This window comes from Dama dama, chromosome 8, assembly GCF_033118175.1.
Source record: "Dama dama isolate Ldn47 chromosome 8, ASM3311817v1, whole genome shotgun sequence".
Lineage (NCBI taxonomy): Eukaryota > Metazoa > Chordata > Mammalia > Artiodactyla > Cervidae > Dama > Dama dama.
In genome coordinates, this window is record NC_083688.1 from 28,795,105 (window position 1) to 28,814,131 (window position 19,027).

A 19,027-nucleotide genomic window follows, 5' to 3' on the forward strand; every position below is an offset into this window, starting at 1 on the left:
GAGAGGAGGGCCTTTGAATCTCTGGAGGGGCTGAGTGGTGGGGCGCTTGGCTTTGGAGCCAGCCCATGGGATCAGAGTTCCTACTCTGCACCATCCTGTGTGGTCTTGGACCAGTCAGCTAATCGCTTAGAGGTCACTTTCTTCAGCTAAAATAACAAGGGAGATTCAAAGACTTAAGTGAGAGACAATATTCATTAAGTGCTGGGCATACAAACAGGTGTGAGGCAAATGACTTTTCCCTTCCCCTCGGGATAATCCTATCTGTTTCTTTTGTCATTTGTGTGGTACTCCAAGCTTCAAATCACATTTCCCCCCTGTTTTTTTTTTTTTTTTGGCTGTGCCACAGGGCATGTGGGATCTTAGTTCCCCAATCTGGGATCAAACCCGTGCCCCCTGCAGTGGAAGCCTAGAGTCTTAACCTCTGGACCACTGGGGAAGTCCCATTCCCCTAATATTTTTAATGTAAGAAATCTTTTGCATATAGAAAAGTTGAAAGGATAACATGGTAAACTGACTGATTCTGTAATGGACACTTTGTTATATTTGCTTTATCACATTTCTGTCTCTTCCTCCATCAATCCATCTTATTTTTTCAATATTTTTCAAAGAGAGTTGAAGCATGCATTTCACTAACTAGAGTTCAATGCAAATCACTTTTGAATATACAGTCACAAATGTCCTAACTCAGCCCAGAGGAAAAAAAGCCAGGGTTGTTATCCCACATTTGACAGAAGAAAAAAAAAAAAACAAAAATAGGTTCAGAAGTGAGATTCTAGGTCTCCAGTCACAAAATGAGTTGGAAACAGTATAAAGCAGGGCGGTTTACAAAAGTTGGGAGTTGCTATTATTATTACTGTCTCATCAACCATCCTTCTCCACCCAGTAGCTCTTGGGCCATTTCTCTGCCGTTATGTCTCTTCCACGGGGGAGTGGAGGGTGGGGTTTCTGGATTTCTTGGCATCTTGCCCCCTTTCCCCACCTCTGCCCCGAAAGCCCTCTGCCCCTCCCGGCAGGTCCCCAGGGAGCCTGCTGCGCCTGGCTGAAGGAGGGGGCAGGCCACCCTTCTTGGCATCCCTTGCCCCAGACGTATATACGTGCCCTGACTCCCAGCCTGCAGAGCCGGAGAGCTGGGCGCGAGTGTCCTGGCCGAGCGCTTCAGGGGTTAAAGGAGGCGGCGGGCGGACTGCTGGCCGGCTCCGGGAAGGGGGAAGGAGGAGGCGGTGCGCCGGTAGCCCGCCCGCCTCCGCTGGGGGAGGGAGCCGGGCGAGCAGAGCCCTCGCTCAGTTGCTCCCAGCAGTGGCCCTGGGACCAGCTCTGCTCGCTGCGCCCGCTCCCCGCCTGGACACAAGGCTCACTCACGCCCTCCTCTCGGCAACCAGCTTCTTGCCAGCCACAGCTGCAGCCCCATCACTGCCCACCGCCCCGTCCTGTGAGCCCAGACACCCATCCCACCCAGTGACTCCTCTGCCGGAAAGGTGAGCGTGGGGTGTGCATGTGTGCGGCGGGCTGCCAGCACTGATGCTCTCAGGACCACCGATCTGGGTGTAAATTAGGGGAGCGGGAAGTCGGTCCTGCCTGGTCACATGCCTCCGGCTCAGTGGCCCGTCCTGGCCATCCTATCAGTCCTCTGCCGCCGTCAGTGCCTGCTTCTGGCAGGGATGTCTGGGGCGCGGTTGCCAGTCAGAAGGAGTTTTGTTTCCTGGAGAAGTTGCTGGTGTCAGTGGCTGCTTGAGACCGAGGCCAGCAGGGACTAGCGAGGAGGACTCTCTGACTGAGGCAGGCGGGAGGTCAGGGTATTCAAGTCTCCAGGGTCCCTTCCCCTGCCTGCTTTCCGGCAGGGAGAGGACCCAGACGCAGGCAGCTTTTTCTCTCCATTTCTTCCCCTGCCGGAGGCTGGAGCTGTTACTGGGTACCTTCTTGCCCCCTGGGGCTCTTCTTCCTCTCATATCTCATCTCCCCGGGGCGGGGGTGGGGGTGGGGTGGCAGGCCTGCATCTCACGGGTCGTTGCTCCTTTGCCCATGGGCACAGCCTGGCATGAATGCCCCCTACCGCCCTCCCCCAACCAGCAGCTCCCAATCCTTTCTCACCCCTCTGGGCAGAAATAGCTAATCCAGGTGGTTAATGAACAGACACACACAGGTGCCTTTCAAACCGCACCCCCCTCCATCCCCACTGCTCTCTCTGGGCCCTGACCCTGCGTGCCACCCCTTCCCAAGCCCCGAGCATCGAAACAGAGCTAACTTCAGGATCTGTTCCCCACCCCTCATTCAGGACCAGGGCCGGGACTGCCTGCCCAGATGTTTTTAGGTTGGCTGCTCTCTTAGAAGAGGGAACCGGGAGGGTGGTGACCGAGGGGTGACATGCTGTGTTCTCAAGCCAGTCTCCCTCCAGAGGGGTGGGATGGGGTTAGGGGACAGAATGTGTGCTGGTCGGAGAGGAGCTGGTTTGGCCAGAGCAGGACAGATGGCCGTGGCATGAGGCTAAGAGAGGTGGCTGGAGATGAGGGCTCTAGAGCCTTTGCGGGACAAGAATTTCTCTTCCGGGAGCCCCAGAGTGCCTTCTGTGTGGCCCAATCAGGCCAGGTGTTCGAGGAGGTGGGGAGGGAGCACCCTTGAGTCTCTGCTGGGCCCTTTCCTGAAGCTGCCTGGGTGGGGTGGGGACCATTGTGGTCAGGCTTGGCCTTAAGTTGCTTCCACCCCTGCCAGCGGGTGGCTACTCCAGCCGCCCCCACCTTGGCTTTACCCCCAGGACCTCAAAACTTGCTACATTTTAAGGATCCTCTGCCCCGACCTCTCTGGCCTAGGGCTGGGGGAAGGAGGCCCTGGGCCTGGCTCTGGATGCGGAGCTGGCTGGGAGAGCTGTCAGTGGGATCAGCGCTGGGGTTGCGGCCTAGGGTTGGCCTTGACGCTGCTGTCTCGCAGAGGGCCGGGAGTGGAGACAGTGGGCCAGAGCCTAGGAGGGTCTCAGCCAGGCCAGTAGGGCTGAAGCCAGGACTTTGATCTGGAGCTGAGAAGTCTTGGGTGGCGGAGGAGGCAACCTGGGAACCAACCTCTGCTTCCAGACCCCTGGCCTTGAACCCTCCTGGCCCTTCTTCCTAATCCCTCGTCCCAGACTTCACACTTCACTTCCCTCAAAGCCCCAGTTCAGAGTCTCCCACGGGGGAGCTGTGGGGTCCGGAACTGTGAACACAGGGGCCTGGAGTGGGGCTGGGGTATATGGGGAACAGAGGAGTTCAGAGACGAGGTTACTGTTTGGTGACCGTCTTCTCATTGCCGAGGGACTGCGGCTGAAGCTTTGGAGTTTGGGAACTCTCAGTGTCCTGTTTTACTGAAGTAAGAGTAGGAAGCAAAGGGACAGAATGGATTTTTGTTTGGTGAAGGAAACTTAAGTCTGTTTAATGTAGGGCTTTCCTAACAAGCCTAGCGGGTCAGTGGGAGAAAGGGCTGCCTTGTAAGGTAGTGAGCTTCCCGTCCAGGGAGGAGTTCGGACAGAGGCTGGACAACAGATTCCTGAGCTGGGATGTGGTTAGAAGGGATGACCTTGAAGGTCTCTGGGGATGCTGAGGTCCTGGGATTCTTGGAGTCAGGGAATTCTCTGACACTGGGGTCAGGGAGCAGGAAGGCGGTGGCCTCTGGCCTGGGGCGTGGGCACTGGCAGGACCTCTCAGGGTCCTCCTTCTCCCTGCCAGTGTTTGGGGAACAGCGATCCTGATGCTCTGCCTTCACACCCATTGCTCATCAGCCCACCACGTTGCCCCAGCTGCTTCCTGCAAAGATTCTGAGTTTCTTCCTATTCCTCTTGTTCTGCTCCTTGCCTTGCCCTGCTGTTTAATCCCACAAGGGTTAGAGCGGACCTGTGGGCTGAGGACATGATGTGGAATGGAGGGGCCCCCTGCCCCTCTGCAGTTAGAGCCCACTCCCTGCCCTGAGATGCTAACTGGGGACAGTGGAGGGGGAGAGAAGTGTGCTAGGGTGGGTAGCTTGAGCTCCTGTCCAGTTTGTCCCCCACTGGAAAAAGGGGCCTCCCCAGCCTGCCTGGAGCTGGTGGGCAGTGGAGCCAAGATCTTGTGAAAAACACAGGGGTTGTACTTCTCTGAGCCTCAGTTTCTGAGTTTGTAAAATAATACGGGTTTGGGGTTGTCCGGGAAGCGAGAAGTGGTTTGTGTAACTAACAGCTGGAGGTGCAAGCCAAGAGAGTTGTTCTAGGGCCTCTCTGGGGTGTGGGAGGAGCTGGTCACGTTCTCCCCCAACACCAGCCTCTCTAGACCTGTTTTCCAAGGTTGGGGGTGGCAGGGGGAGGGAGGTCCTTGAAAGCAGAGAGGTGAGGTGGGGTGGGGGTGGGGCTCAAGATTTCTGAGCACCAAACCCTGGGAACCATGGGCGTCCCCTGATGGAGTGTCAAGGTGGGCTTCTGGGCTGGACTCTGGACCCACACTGGATGTCCCAACCTGCCTCTCTCTGCAGCCCTTCCTCTCTAGATGACCCGTGAGTCCTTTTCTCCTTAGTGCGTGCATGAATGCTCAGTCTTGTCTTTTTGTGACCACATGGACTATAGTCCGCCAGGCTTCTCTGTTCATGGAATTTCCCAGGCAAAAATATTGGAGTGGGTTGCTATTTTCTTCTCCAGGGGATCTTCCCAACCCAGGGATTGAACTGGAGTCTCCTGCATTGGCAGATGAATTCTTTACCTCTGAGCCACCTGGGAAGCCCCTTTCTCCTTAGTGGGAGAGTGAAGGAGGAGGGTCCTGGCTTTGACTGAGGATGAAATCCTTGCTAATGTATGACTTCAGCACCTCGGGACCTGATGAGGCTGCTTAATTAGGACCCATCTTCCTCTGGTCTGATAAGGACCAATGGGAGGGGCAGGAGGTGAGGGGCTGGAGATTTCAGGCTGGGAGCTGGGGTGGCTGGTAAAGGGTTTCAGGTGCAGCCGCTTTGGCTTCTTGGCTTATTTCTGGGGCCCCTAGTCTCTTTCACTCCAGAAAGGGAAACTGAGGCCCAGTTGAGGGATAGTGCTGAAGCGGGGCAGAGGAAAGCCCTCCCAATTACTAGACTCAGAAAAAAGCAAATCAGAAATGAGTGCGGTGCTGCAGGAGGGAGAGAGTGGTTTGGGGAGACTGGGGGGACTTCCCGTGTACTGTCCCCCTCAACCCATGGCCCTGGTCTTAGCTTTCAAAGCTATTAGGCTTGCAGAGGTGTGGGTACCAGTGAGCTGAAACGAGGGTAGTGGGGGTGGCAAGGCTGCCAGCCTTGCGGTTCATGCCGCCCCGCTGGGTGTCCCTCCATTATGCACGGTCACCCGTGCCCTCACCTCCTTCCTAATCTCCAGTCGCCTGAAACTCTTTCCCATGGGACGGGTTGGGCGGCTGGTGGAGGCCTTCAGAAGGTGCAGCTGGGTCCCTGGCCAGCTCTGTCACCCAGGTTGGTGACCTTGGCCATCTTCCTTCGCTTCCACACTTTGGTTTCCCTCCGAGAGGGTGGTTGGTCTCCGTGGAGTGGGAGCTTGCCCGAGTCAGCCCCTGGCGCTGCCTCCTCCAGGGTCCATCTGGTCGCTCTAATCCCTGCCTTTTTAGGGCTGGAAGCCTGTAGCTTGGGCCTGGGTGTTCCTGGAGGCAGACAGGGACTGGCCCAGGAGGGCGGAGTCCCCGGGAGCTGGTGAGGCACAGAAGGGCCAAATCCTGTCCGTCTGCCACTGTGGGGAAGGGCCCCAGTCCCAGGTCAGGTGCCCTGGGAACTTCCTAGGCATTCTCCAGCAGAGAATATGGGGGTCCCCCAGTTTCCTAGCCCTTGCAGGCTTCCTCTGTGCCCACCTGTCTTCTTGCTGGATTACAAGCTCCTTGAGGGCAAGCCTGTGCCTTTCGCCTCCCTAGTGATGCTTGCTCTACCTGGCAGAGTGCTGCTTAACATGAACTAATGGACTAATGGGCTCAGGGGACAGTTTTAGACAGCTTAAAACATCTTAAGTTTATTCTTTAATATAATTTTAAAGGTCACACTCCATGTACAGTTATTACAAAATATTGGCTATTTTCTGTGTTGTACAATATATCCTTGTAGCTTACCTTACACCCAATAGCTTATAACTCCCACTTCTCTGCACTTATTCTCCAGCACCTCCCGCCCGCCTCCTGCCCCCGCCAAACACACACACTGGTTAACTACTAGTTTCTTCTCTGTATCTGTGAGCCTGCTTCTTTTTTTGTTCTATTCATGAGGTCTTTGCATTTTTTAGATTCCACATATAAGTGACATCATACAGTATTTGTCTTTCCCTGTCTGACTTATTTCACTTAGTATAATGCCCTTGCCAGTTTTAATGACAGTTTCTGCTTCATGGTTTGTTTGTGAGGATCAGATGAGTTAGTTTCTTGAAAACACTTTGAACAGTGCCTGGCACATGATAAGTGCTCAATAAATATTAGTGATTATTATTATTATTGGTGGTGGTAGTGGTGGTGGTATTCTAGGTGCCCAACTCTGGGTTGGCTCTTTTCTCTCCTGTGTGGCTGTTCCAGCCCTAAGACAGGGAGGGTTATGGGCTCAGAGAGTGGAGATGGTGGCATCGTTTTCCCTCAAGGGGTCCTAGCCTCAGAGCCTAGAGAAGAGATTTCCTTTCCCTGCCTAACTCTCTCTGTGTGACTGAGGGGAGGTGGGAGATATGGGAGCCTCTCCAGGCTTTCTCTGCCCAGGGAGCTGTGTTTATGGAGGACTCTGAGAAAGCTGCCATCACTGTAAACAAGATGCGTTATTATAAACCAGCCCAGTTTCCCCTTCTTGGCTCCCATCCCATTTGTTGATGAGAGTCACCTAATCAGAGACTCCCAGGCTCAGCAAGGATGTGGCCTGGTCTCCAGGTAGGCTCCCCTTAACCATGGGCTACACGCACAGGGGTAGCATCTATATTTTAAAAGTAGGATTCCCCCAATAATGCTGCAAGTTGCTGCATCTTATGCCCTCTAGGTCTCTCCGAAGTCTAACCTGCATCCCTCTCGCTGTAGCCTTAGTTCCGTCCCCTGTTGGTAGGAGGTGGGGGAGAACCATGCCCAGCCCTTCCTGTCTGCCTTGAAGCTGGCAGCTCTGACCCCGTGATGGCAGTTGCAGGCTCCTGGTCGTGCTCTTTCTCCATCTCAGGCCTCTCTTGGGGTCACCTGCTTTCTGGCACCCCTGATGTTCCTCATTAGTCAGGGTCAGCTCTCAAGACCTGCCACATATACCCTCCACCTAGTCCTGATTCCCACCCAGGGAGGCTGAGGTTGTTCCAGGTCGGGGGGGGGTGTGAGCTCTGTTTCCGGACCCCTGGCCCGCCCAGTTGCAGCTGTAAAAAGCATTAAGCAATTTTTTTTTGAAGAAAGAATGGGCTTGGGCTGATGATGATGACAGCTGGGGAGGGTTCCTGAGTTCAGCCTGGCCCTATCTTGCTTCCCTGTCTTAGCCCCTGCTCATTTCTGTCCCATTTCTAGGCCATTGCTCATCTAGAGGAGGGGTTTACCTTTGCCCTTTGACTTCAATCAGACCTGAGCAGTTACTTGGGCTCCGACAACCCTTTACGGGGAGCAGCCTGTGGGTTCAGCATGAGGCTTGATGCTGGGGTGGGACTGCCCAGGGGCAGGCAGAGGGCTTCAAGGGACACGTAAGGGAGGGTTCCTGCCTTGGGGTCCCTGTGGCCGAGGGTGGTGGGAGAGCAAGGCACCTGCCTCTTCCTGCGCTTGGGAGCAGTCCCTTCCCCTGCTGGGCCCGGCGTCCTCATCTGTAGGAAAGAGGGCTGGAGAGATGCTGTGCTGGAGGAGTCTGTGAGTCCATGTCCCTTCCGAAGCCTCCCCTGGTCCCAGGCTTTGAACTTCACCTTGGATTGACCTTGCTTCCCTCCCCCCACCCCTGCCCCCACCTCTGGCAGTGGCTGGCAGGAAGTCCTGCTGATTAGGGCCCTAATCACCAGCTGAGACTCCCAGAAACAGCGGAGCTGGTAGAGCAGAGAGGAGCCGCCAGGCCAGGAAGGAGGAAGCATGGGGAGCAGCCCCCAGTCAGGGGGGACATGGACTGGAGTGGTGGCTGTGACTAGGGGGCGCTAGATGCCTGCGTGGGTTAGGGGTTGGCTCCTTGGGCCCTGGCAGTGCCCAGGACTCGCGGCCAAGGCAGTGTGGCAACAGCTGAGTGCAGCTGGGCACGCTTAAAACTTTCTGGGTGTCAGCCCTCTGCCAGGCAGGGTGCCAGGGATATGTGCGGGGCTGGAAAGGCCAGGGAGACATGGTCTAGTAGGAAGCAAAGGGGAGTCGCTGGAGGGTCTCTGCAGCATGCAGAGGGGGTATCAGGCAGGAAGGAGTGCACACGAGCTGATAGAACGGAGAAAACTTTGGAGAAGAGGTGCTGTTTGAGATGGGTTTTGAAGGTTGAGAAGGAGTTCTGCAGGAAGGAAAAAGGACAAAGGCTTCTCTGGGTGTGAGGCAGGCCTGCACAAAGGCACAGGGGCATGCTGTAATGATGGATGAAATAATGGCTCCAGCTGCGTGTCAGAGTCAGGCTTCGGTGTCCCTCCTAACTCTGCTGCTTACTAGCTGTCTGACCTTGGGCCGAGCCTCAGTATCTACATCTGTAAAATGGGGTTAACATGCAATCTCATAGAATTGTGGTGGGGATGGAATGAGATCGTACTTGTGAAGTGCCTGCTTGTGAGGCTTAGTGCCTGGCACAGGCCAAGCCCACAGAAGGTGGTTTGTGTGGGGAAGGCTGGCTTTAGGGGAGCCTGGAGGTGTTGCTTGGGGTTCAGCTGTGGGGGGTTTACTAGGAGAGGTTAAAGAGGGAAGCAGCAGAGGGCTTTGACAGAGAAGAAACACAAAGAGATGGTGATTTGGGCAGGTGAGAAGCCCAGACTGGGCCAGGGAGACCGGGGACAGGTCCCAAGGCCAGCCTCCTGGAGTCCCCGGGCTGGGAAACCCTCCCCTGAATCACTTCACGCCTCTGGGCTTCTTTTCCATGTGCTGTCTTCCTCTCCAGGGTCAGAAGGCTGGGGAGGCCCTGAGATCTCCTTCCTGGGTGATCTTTCGGGCCAGAAGAGAGCATGGGCACGGCTCTACATGAATGGATGGACAGACTGCAGCAGGTGGGAGTGAGGGTAGACTGTTGGCAGCTCCCATTTCTAAGGAGTCATACAAGAGAGACTCCTTTAGGGGGTGTTATTTACCCAGTAGGTGCTCACTCATGAATAAGGGCGTCTCCTGGTCAGGGCGGAGGCAGTGGTGTCCTATCTGACCGTCAGTGGGCTGGTGAGTGTCTGGACATGGGCTGCCTGTCCAGAGCCAAGAGGAAGGTTGAGTGTTGCAGAGGCTGGGTGTTCAGCTACTGTGAGGATGAGGGAGCAAGGATTTCAGGAGCTTTAACTTCCCAAAGTGAGGTCCTGTCCCTCGGGCGGAGTGGCATGGAGGTCAAGACCACATACCCTGCAGCTGCACTGTCTGGGTTTGAATCCTGAGACCACCTCCTGCAGGCTGTGTGACTGCCAGCCACTTAGCTAACCTGCCAGGGCTTCAGTTTACTTAACTGTGAAGTGTGGGCACCAGAAAGATCTGTGTCCTATGGACATATTGCATATGTGCATGCCAAGTTACTTCAGTCATGTCCAACTCCGTGTGACCCTATAGACTGTAGGCTCCTCTGTCTATGAGATTCTCTGGGCAAGAATACTGGAGTGGGGGACTTGTGGTTATTATTACCGTTATTGTTATTACCACTTTTGGTGCAGAGGGAGGGATTGGGGCAGGGGCTTCTTGGCAGGGATGAGAGGAGCCACCCAGAGGGAGGTGAGGGGAGTGCAAGAGATAGATGGAGCCTTTGAAGAAACCTCGGTGCCTTGTGAGCTGCTTGGGACGCCACACAGGGCGCTGCCTGTGCTGTGGCCAGCTGAGCTGAGCAGAGCGTGGGAGCGGAGGCAGCAGCCAGGCCTGGATTCCCGGCTGGAGTCCTGGGAGAGCAGGGGCGAGCCGGGGCGAGGGGTGGGGGAGGAGAGGTGAGCAGAGAGGAGGCCAGGACTCTCCCTAGTCCCCAGCTGAGACCCAAGGAATTCTTTCCATCATCTCTTGCCAGAGGTCCTGACCTTTTAGCTCCAGGGCCTTTGGAAGTCTTGTGGTCCAGTCTCCCTGCTTCCTGGGCAGCCTGTTTCTGATGCCCCTTCCCTGTTAGAAAGTGATCGCTCTGCATGAACTACTGTCTGGCTGCAGTTCCTTTGGGGTGGAGGAGCAGTCTGGTGGGAGGAACAGCTGCTTTGCAACAGGAGGGAGTGAGGGTAGACTTCAGGGCCCTGCCCTGAGTTGGGGCAGGGGAACGGTTAGCTGGAGGGACTGATGGCGGGGGGATTCAGGTGGCCTGTTTCTAGTCCCTCTTTGGCACTGTGTGACCTTGGGAAAATCACTTCCGCTCTCTGGGCTTCAGTTTTCTCATTTATGAGAGGAGAGGGTGGAGTTCTTGATTTCTAGTCGGTGTTGAAATTCTGCAAGTCCATAGCTCTTTCTGAATAGCGAGGTCCTTGCTCTTGGGGCCCTCGGAAGAGCTGTCTGGCATGGAGGTGCGGGCTCTGGAGGGTCTTTAGGTATCTACTGAGAAGCTTGCTGAGATGCTGGGGAGGTCCCTTCCAGCCCTGGCATTGGAAGATTCTTTGCCCAGTGACCACTCCTCAGCTCCATTTCTTGGAACAGAGCAGAGGGCAACAGCTGTCTTGAGTTGAGGGGCCAGAGCTTCTGGGTCTCTGTCCCATTTTTTTAGGGGGGGACGCGCTGGCAGGATGAGAGCTGGTGGAGTGAGAGAGGGAACTAGGCAGATCTGCCAGCTCCCTCTTGGTCATGCTTAGGGGACAGTGGGAGTAAGTGATGCGCTTAGTGGAGGGCGTACAGAGGAGTGAGTAACAGTCGTGAGTAATGGCTGAGTGTGTCTGTCGGGCAGGTGGCTCTTAGACTGTACAGAGCTGTCCAGGGCTCCGGAAATGCTCTCTGGAGGCCCAGCCACTGAGTCACGGCAGCCTGAGCTCCGCAGCCCCTGCCCTCCTTGGGAACCCAGAGTCGCTCGTCTCCTGGAGCTTAGCAGCTGCAGGCCTGCGTCCCCCGCCCCTTTGCCTCTCTTGTGTTTTTCTGCACTGGCCCCTCCCACCACCTATACCTCCACCCCGCCTTGACCCCGTATCTGCCCTGTTTTGTCTTCAAAGCACTCTGGTGACTTGATCGTCTGAAGGAGTATAGGTTTTTTATTCTGGCTGTCCTGCGTTTGAGTCCCAGCGCAAGTCTTCAGAAGTGAGTGGTCTGGGCAACTTAAGTCTTCTGGTTGAGTTTCAGTGGTCGCATATGGAGGAACAGAGTGTTGCTTGTGCATATCGCTGAAAGGGTTAAATGTGATACTGTGTCTGAAGTAAACGGTACCCGGTAGGTATTCAGATAAAGCGGTTGTCCCACAAGCCCTGAACTTTGTTTGGCTCCTCCTTACCACCTCCACCTCCAAAATTCCTGCTTCCATGTCTTCATCCCATCGTTTTCAGGATGCTTATCTTCCAGTTGAATCTGCCCCATCCTTGGTACATGTGCCTTCCTGTTTCTGCCATCTCGTATCCAGCTTCCATCAGTGTGCCCTACACTGCCCCCTCTCCAGTGGAAGTATGCGCAGGGCTCAGGTGGGCTGGGCGAGGGGAATATGTCACTTGTCTGGCCTCAGGGGGCGGGCAGGCTCCTGTGGGCACCTCACGCCTCCCACCTCTGCCGGTTCGTGCTCACCCCTCCCCACTGTCTGCCCACGTGGGTCATTTCCCCTTCTGGCTTCCTGAAGTCAGCTGAGCTCAGGGTCGTGCAGACTGCCCCTGCCAGGGGGTGTGCTCCCGTCTGTGAGGCTCTGCTTGGGGTGGGGCAGGGAGGGGGCACCAGGGATTGACTTTGCATCTGGGCCTGGCAGTGGTCCTGTGGCGTGTGGGTGCGCTGTGTGTGCCTCGGGGCATCCGAGCTCTGTGCAGTATCTCTGGTCCCCGGAGCCTCCATCTGATGTGGACTCCCTCTCCTGTGTATTGAAAACCTGCCTGTGTTTTCCCAGCCAGATAGAGCCTGGTCTTCCGCTGCCCCTGCCCCTCTCTCCACCCCCTCTTCCCTCCAGACCTGGTTTTGGATGCGGATGCGTGCATCTTGAAGGGCCTCCCAGGGAACAAGGAAACATTGAGGGGAGGGGGGAGTGGATATGCGTCAGATGGAGCCCGAACAATGCTGGTGACAGCCAGGCCTCCACTGGCCTTCAGTGCTGGCCTGGCTTCAAGTCTCTGCTGCTGGCTAATTGGGATTGGGAAAGGGCTTCCTGTGACTGGGCCACAGATGGATTTAAAGGAGCTGCGGGAGCCGGGCTGTCCTGCCCTGGAGACCTCATGCCCCTGGGACCCCTGGAGCAGTCCATCAGAGCAGATGGACTTGCACTAATTGTGCAGAACCATCACACTGGCTCCTCCTGCTGCTGCCATCTGTGGCCCAGGAGTTTTCTACATGAGTGAATTTTCAGATAATTGAAGCTTAGGCCATGTAACAGTCGGAAGTGCCAAAGAAAAAAGTTGAATTGTTTTGATGATAATCTTTTGCATTGTATTTATACTGCTCCGAGCTCTGACTTAAGGTAGATTCCTCTTATTGTTATTGTTCCTCAGTTTTGACCTCTATAAAGTGGGCCTATGAACAGAACCTGCATCACAGGGTTGGAGAGAGGATAATGTGAGTAATTGAGAGAGGATTACACATCAAATGCACATGGTATGCCCCGTACAGTTTGCTCACCTATAAACAAAGGTGTTGAGGCATGGAGAGGTGTAGGAACTGTGTCCAGCTCAAATGGAAAGGGGCTAATGTTTTCCAAGCATGTGCTGTGTTCCAGGCATTTTTACTTGGGTCATCTCAGTCAACTTTATTTTGTCCTCCCAACCAGTGGTAAAGAACCTGGCTGCCGGTGCAGGAGATGTAAGAAACACGGGTTCGATCCCTAGGTTGGGAAGATCCCACTGGAGGAGGGCATGGCAATCCACTCCAGTATTCTTGCCTGGAGAATCCTGTGGACAGAGGAGCCTGGCGGGCTACAGCCCATAGTGTTGCACAGAGTCGGACACCACTGAAGAGACTTAGCATAAGCGCACGCAACCATTCTGCAAAGTAGGCCTCCTTATCCCCAATTTAGCTCTCAGTAGCCGGTCTATGGCAGATGGATATTTGAGCCCAGGCCTAACCCTCGGGCTCCTCGAAGGCAGCTGCGGGTTTGGTGCAACAATCACCTGTCATTCGTAGGCATTACAAAGCCACTGTCCTGTTCTACTGCTGTCTTGACGGTACTCAGACAATACCCACCCTCAAGCAGGGTCTGCACGTGGCAAGTCAGTGGCTCTGTAGGGATGAATCTTCAAGTTTCCTGTTTCTGTACCACAAGGCGAGTATGTGTCCCCTTGGCTTCCCTTGTGGCTCAGCTGGTAAAGAATCCGCCTGAAATGCGGGAGACCTGGGTTCGATCCCTGGGTTGGGAAGATCCCCTGGAGACGGGAACTGCTACCCACTCCAGTATTCTGGCCTGGAGAATTCCATGGACTGTATAGTCATGGGGTTGCAAAGAGTCAGACACGACTGAGTGACTTCCACTCCACTAACCCAGTCCGGGGCTTTTCTATCTTACCTCTTATCTTTTGGTTGGAAACTCATGCCCCTCAATGTGTTCAGGAATTTAGAAATGAGGACCCACAAGCAGAAGGTGTTATGATCTTTTAGAGTTGAACCTACTTCCAGTTACCACGTTTGTGTTAGGTTCACAAAGAGCAGTTTGTAGTCAAGTGATGAGACTAAATGACTTTTAGCAGTTTAGGGAAAGCAAGACTACAGATGGGCTTGGAGAATACAGAATTTTCTCCTGTTTGCTTTTCTTTTGACAAGCCTTAAATCTTTAAAGAAGCGGGTAGGCCTTCAGCAGCATTGGGCAGTGATGCAGGTAGTGTGAAAAGCCTGAAGAACCAAAAAAGCTTTGGGCCATTTCTTCAAATCTGAGATGTTTTTTTTCCCTCCTACATTCTGTTTAATGCTTTTGAACTTGGAATGCATCTTATGATTGAAAGTGTACATTTTCGGGTAGCCTTCCCTCCTCAAAAGCTATTGTCCAGTTGATGCTACCCCAGACAGTCAGTGATATCTTTGAGATTAGGAAACACAGCCATGCGCACCTGTGGTTTGCAAAGCCTCCTGAAGATGTGGAAGGGCCTGAAACCTGCAAGCTGTTGTCCTGTTGTCCTGAGAGCTGACTGTGGCTGAGTTTAGGAAGGCACAGGGAACCTCTCTTGTCTGTGCAGGTTTGAGGATGACCCCCAGCCTTGGAATTCTCAGTTTGGGGCCTGGCTCAGCCCATCCTCTCCTCCACCCTTGCCCCAGCCTCTTCTGCTGGGCCCCCTTTCATGCTCCTTGGCAGGTCCTGACCCCTCTGGCTTCTTGGATTTCCCCCTTGCTCTTATTAATACATTTTTTTTTTTCTCCCACGCATCCTTTCCTCACTGTTTTAGCACAGCTTATGGTCAAAGACTTTGATCCTTCAAGTTTTCATCAGGGACAGAAACCCTCATGGAGAGTAAGGGGGCAGGGTGGGCAGTCTCTCTCTGGGTGTAATTTCTGGAAAACCAGATGGACTTGAATCCCAGTGAAATAATAGCCCTCTTATACCTCCATTGCAGCAGTTCTTGGGCTCGTTTGTAGTTCTCTGTTTACATGCCTGTCTCCTCCACTGGGCCACAAGTTCCCCTCCTGGGTCAGGCCGTTCTTATTCCTCTCTGGCTCTGAAGCTGGGAACGTGGCACCGAGGACCCCTGTTACTGATGGTGAAGAAGTGCACTGCCTTGCTTGTGTGCCCATCACCTCCTCCCTGTCCCCGGTTCCACTAGAACTTTGACCACAGACCACAGTCCTTTCCTTCACCAGATTCTTCTAGGAACTTCCTAGACGCAATGTTTTCTGTGCTGGAGGCCACGTCCTCCACCCCCCTGCTCCAGAACAAAAGGCTCTTCTCTAGGTGGGAAAGAAGAGCTGGGGTTTTCCCTGCTCTTTAGGTCTTAGGAGAAGGTGACCTTGGAGTCTGCCTGTCAGACTCCTTGTTGAGGGCCTCCACTTATATAACAGAGGCCCTGCGTCCTCTGAGTGCTCCGGGCTGGGCCCCTCAGTGGTGGCCGGTTTCTCCTCTGTCTTCTTACATCCCCTTGGAATGTTCTTGGTAACCTCCCTACTCTGCTCAGAACCCCAGCTCAGAGTCTCCTTTCACTTTGGTCTCCTGTTCTGCCCCCACCCTCCTCTTGACTCTGACATCTTCCCAGCCCACCTGCCTTAGAAGACATGTCCCCCATGAAGCTCTTACCTGTGACCCCTGATTTGTGGCAAAGTGCTGTGGTCCTGGGCAGAGCCAAGTCATGGGGTGCCACCAGGTTGGAACTCTGGTTCCATTACCTACTGCAGGCCAAGGCTGTGACCCCTCAGAGCCTTGTTTCCTGTACTGTAAAAAGGGCTGATAACCCCTACCTCACAGTGTACCATATGGGAAAACAAACAAACAAACTTGAAAGTTGTATTCTCTGGCTGGAGCAAGGGCTTCGAGGCGGAGAGGTGAGAAGTGGGACTGGAAAGAGAGACACAGCCAGGTCCCGAAGGGCTGTGAGGACCATATTAGGGCATCTGGACTTTATCCCGCGGAGCTGGGAGCCGTGCAAGGACTTCAGGCAGGAGTGGCATGACCGGCTGTGCCTTGTAGAAACAGTTCCGTGGCTGCTGAGTGGAGAGAGGCTTAGATGGCTGGGCTGAGGGCAAGGAGGCTGATGTCAGGAGGCTTTTGTAAGAATCTCCATGATTTAAAGAGGCTAGGGGTGAGGGAGTGGCTTGGAAGGATACTCTGGCGGAGGAATTGGCCAGGCTTGGCGGGGAGCGGGGTGTAGGAAGAATCCAGCTGACCCTCAGGTTTTTGGTTTAACAACCTTAGGTGGTCGGGGAGTGGGTTGGACGTCAATGGCAGTGAGGGAGCCAGGAGGAGGCAGAATGCGGACAGGGCTGTGAGCCCAGGAGGCTGACCCGTGTCGAGTCCTGGGCCCAGCTCTGCCCTCTTGCCCCTGCACGCCCCACCCTTGTCATTGCCAGGCCTCTCCTGGGCCTGTGGCTCCCCTCTTGTGCTCCCAGGACCTGGCACGTAAGAGATGCTTGGTACCTGTCTGTTGAACTCAGCTTCTCTAACTTTCTTGCTCACAAGGGTTTGCTCATGAGAAGTCTGGCCTGGTATGCAACTCGGCCCTCCACGGTCACTGATTTTGGGTGTGGGCCAGTGTGGCCCCTGAGATGGGCCCTTGGGGTCCCGACTTGGGTCTCAGAGGAGGCAGATCATCAGAAAAGATGTTCTGCCACCAGTTCGGCATCCAGAGATCTGGGTGCTATCTTATGCCATCCTCCGGACAGACTCTGAAGGAGACTGGCTGGCACTCAGTGCCAGACCCACCTCACCTGCTTTGCTGCTGCCACGACCTTCTGGGGAAGTGTCTGCTCTGAAATATCACATTCCAGCAGGCTCAAGAGGGTCTGGCGCACCCGGCCCTCCCCTTGTATGGGGTTGGGCTATGCAGGTCTGGGCTGCTGTGTGTGGGTGTGGCTAGAAACTTCCCTTTCTGGAGGGCCCTTCTTGAGCGTGCAACAGGACTTGGCTGCCGGCAGGGGCTGGGGCGGCCAGTGAGTGGGGCCTGAGAAAAGGCTCCCAGGATAAGACGGAGGGTTGGGGTTCAGGGGAGCTGCTGGAGCTTGGTGAGGGGGAATGACTGGGTCAGTGGTCCAAGAGGAGCCTGGCCCAGGAGGATTTGGGGAGGGCATGGGCCTAGAATTCTGGGGGCAGTGACTGGAGTCAGCCCTCTGGGTCACCAGTGTGTCTTGTCTGCTTGGCTTCTAAGTTGGAGACTGCTGGGCTTGGAGAAAGGCTCAGGCCCCCTCCCTGCCCCCGGCTGGCTCCCTGGCCCTGAAGGGGACTCTGGCCCTGAAGGGGCACGGCCCCCCCGCCCCTCACCTCTAGGTGTCCCTGGGAACAGGCCCCTTCTTGCCTCCAGGAACTTGACGCAGTTCCTTTCCCGGTCGTGAGCAGAACTCTATATAAGGGAAGGAAACAGCAGAGCAGGTTGAGAGCAAGCTCTGGTGAGGATGGGTGGCCTGGAGGGGAGGCACAGGCCTAGGGAGGAAATGGAGCCAGGGCAGGGGCCCCCTCCTTCTCGGAAACCCCCCGGCCCAGAGCTTCAGGCTCGAGGCTCAGGCTGGGAGGCCAGTGTCTTCGAGCTGCCCTGGGGTGCTGCCCTTTTCACCCTCGGGCCTTGTACTTGCCCGGTGCCCATCCCCTACCCCTGTGGCTGGGCCCCGTGTAGCTATCTGACTGTGAACATCTACATTCACCCCTCGCCTGGTTTCCAAGCCAAGCCCTGGTCTAGTTGGCGGGGGCTCCCAGCCTGCCTTGGTCTGGCTGGCAGGGGCTGGCTGGGCTTTATAGAGCCCCATGGGGATTCGTAATGTGAACTTGGAGGTGCTGGGCTCTCCACACACAGAGGTCATCTGATCGTGTCCTCAGACGCGGGGCACGTGGGCTGCGTCCCTTCAGGATCGTAGTCTGCATTATTCTTGACTCCTTGGTATCACCTCAGTGACCAAGTCTGGGAGGATGGCTGATTCCTGGCCACCACAGGTTCCTTGAGTGGGGCCCAGAGGATGAGCAGCAGGCAGAGCTGAGGGCGGGATCCCTGGCTCTGGAATGCAGGAAGGTGGCTGTGCCCTCCATGCTCTGGGTGGAGGAGAGCAGTAGAGTCTAGAGGGGGCACATGTTAACATGAGGTGAGGATGGGGTCCTGTAGAGTTTCAGGTACCTGAGGGCCCCTTAGGGCTTCCCTGATAGCTTAGTTGGTAAAGAATCCACCTGCAGTGCAGGAGACCCCGGTTTGATTCCTGGGTCGGGAAGATCCGCTGGAGAAGGGATAGGCTACCCACTCCAGTATTCTTGGGCTTCCCTTGTGACTCAGCTGGTAAAGAATCTGCCTGCAATGCTGGAGACCTGGGTTCGATCCCTAGGTTGGGAAAATCTCCTGCAGAAGGGAAAGGCTACCCACTCCAGTATTCTTGGGCTTCCCTTGTGGCTCAGCTGGTAAAGAATCTGCGTGCAATGCAGGAGACCTGCAATGTGATGGCCCCTTGTCTCTAGACTTCAGGGCTCCTCCCCATCTTTCCCCCACCCCCCATCATTCTTAGTGTTACTGAACATCTCCTGCTTGCATTAAGCTCCCCATCCTTCACCTCCCCTGGTCCCTTTCCTACTCAGGCATCTTCAGTGGCTCCCCAGTGCCGGCAGCTGAAAGTCTTAACTCCTCTCCTGGGCCTTCAGAGTCTCCCATCATCCAGCCTGGAGGGAGACTTTCAGGCATCTGCCTCATCTCCTTCTACATGCCTTCCAGCGCCATCTCTTCCTTCCCTTCCCCCATCCTGAGTCCCAGCCCAAGGGGATTCTTTTGATGTGGGAAGCATTCCTACCTCCATGCCTTGTTTGTGTGGTTATTTCTACCTGAAATGCCCTTTCCCCATCGCCACCTTCAAAAACTACCCATAGACCTCGTAAGCTCCAGGTTCTGAGCAGAACCCCAGAGCTTCTCGAGGAAAATGACCCATGGGCTTCCTGCCCTCCTGGGGCTCACAGGCGGAACCACACAGTAGACAAACAAAAGCAATGTTACTGAGGCCTGGCTCAGGTGCCTCCTCTTCCATGGAGTATGCCTGGGTAACCCCCCATTTCCCTCCAGCTTTCTCTATGTTCTCACAGCCCCGGCTCCTCTGCCATAGCATGGGCCTCATCTGGCCGCAGGGCAGTGTGGCTTGCTGGGAAAGGCAGGTATTGCAGGCAGGCCGACCTGGTATCAGTCCTGACACTGTCACTTGATAGATGTGCCATCTTGGATCTCACAGAATTGTTGAACTGCCTGAGCTGTAAGACGAGGATGCTAAGAACCTACTTC

At 55.2% G+C, this 19,027-nt stretch overlaps 1 protein-coding gene across 5 annotated transcripts in view; it reads left to right on the plus strand.

The window, feature by feature from the left end:
• The window catches only part of TNS1 (tensin 1), a 207,976-nt gene that overhangs the window by 63,502 nt on the left and 125,447 nt on the right, over positions 1-19,027 (plus strand). Inside the window, exon 1 of one of the 5 annotated variants that reach the window (XM_061148785.1) lies at positions 1,267-1,475. The exons of the other annotated variants lie outside the window; for them this stretch is intronic. The gene's annotated coding sequence lies outside the window, so the exon portion shown is untranslated. Of the gene's footprint in view, positions 1-1,266; positions 1,476-19,027 lie in introns of those variants that run through there. 5 annotated transcript variants of the gene reach the window in all.